Here is a 1,614-nt window from a genome sequence, read left to right as displayed (position 1 = left end):
TAGGGTCTGTGGAGGAGGGGAGAGTGGGGTTAGTGAGGCTGGGTGCCGCAAGATGGGGCATCAGTTGAGGCCTTGTGCATGTATGGGGGGCTAAGAGTGTAAGAGGATGGGAATAAGTGATTTCTGAGATGGAGGAGCGTAATGCAGCACTTGAGTACCTCATTTTAATAGGACACGAAGGGCAGAGACAGGTCAGAGTTTTGGAAAGGCTGCAGGCCTGGGTGAGGGGAGAGTAGTGTTTTTGTTGAAGGAAATAGTGCAGTGGTTCTCAACCTTCTGGCCCTTTAAATACAGTTCCTCATGTGACCCAGCCATAGAATTATTTTTGTTGCTACTTCATAACTGTAATGTTGCTACTATTATGAATCATAATGTAAATATCTGATATGCAGGATGGTTTTAGGCGACCCCTGTGAAAGGATCGTTCGACCGCCAAAGGGGTCGCGACCTACAGGCTGAGAACCGCTGAAATAGTGAATTGAGAGAAGAGTTGATTAGAAAAGGGTTACGATGCGTTTGATTTGGGCACGAAGTTGTTCAGCTTCTCAGGAAGTTGCCAAATTCGCTGTGGAAAAATAAGTGCCGTTTTCCCTGTCTCTGGGTAGGCATAGCCACGGGGTCCCTTCCACCTTCCAGATGGCCGGCTGCTGAGGCTTCCAGCAGGAAGGAAAACCACCGACTAGCATGGGCCCTGGAGATAGTCTCTCCCTGCAGCAGATGCTCCTTGAGTATGAGTACACCAGCTGTGGGCTGGACCCAGGGCTGGGCACCGAGGACCCAGGTGTAAAGGAGTCATGGTCGCTGTCATGGAGGAGCAACAAACAGTCTTGGGCACCTGATGCCAGGAGGGAGGAGTTGGTTACCATCCTGGCCACATATTAGAGGGGCACCTAGGGTACCTGCACCAGTAATGCTGTAGACTCATCCACATTGATGGGTTGTCTGAGAGGCATTTAATTGGCATTGGTGGTGGGTTTGTGCAGCCAGAGTGTGGCCTTAGGCTGTTTACATAGCAATGCCGGGTGTTGAGGGGACATGAAAGGAGTCTGAGGCATGGTCCACTCTGCGCCCTGAGGAGTTTACCATCCACCGGAACCGACATGCTGACAGGCAACATCATCCAGTTGTGTGTGATTCAGTGATAAGAGAGTGTAGAGCAGGGGTCCTCAAACTTTTTAAACGGGGGGCCAGGCCAGTTCACTGTCCTCCAGACCGTTGGAGGGCCGGACTATAGTTTTTAAAAAAACTATGAACAAATTCCTATGCACACCTCACATATCTTATTTTGAAGTATAAAAACAAAACGGGAACAAATACAATATTTGTATTTGCATGTGGCCCGCAGGCCGTAGTTTGAGGACCCCTGGTGTAGAGCTCCAAGCACCAGGCAGGGGAAGGTTGGCTGGGACTTGGCTAAAGAGCTGCGGAGCAGACAGATTCCCATGTCTTCTCAAATGCTTCAGGACCCCCAAGGGCAGGACAGGCATGAGGGATGAAGCCATCAGGACCAGGGAAGACCTGTCAAGCTCAGAGCACATCAGATAAAGCCAGAAGGAAGGCTGAGGAGAGAAGAGGAGAGGGACATACATTCATACCTGGAGTTGGCACAGTGGC

This window comes from Myotis davidii, unplaced genomic scaffold (genome assembly GCF_000327345.1).
Source record: "Myotis davidii unplaced genomic scaffold, ASM32734v1 scaffold641, whole genome shotgun sequence".
Taxonomy (NCBI): domain Eukaryota; kingdom Metazoa; phylum Chordata; class Mammalia; order Chiroptera; family Vespertilionidae; genus Myotis; species Myotis davidii.
Note: the sequence above shows the minus strand (reverse complement) of the source record.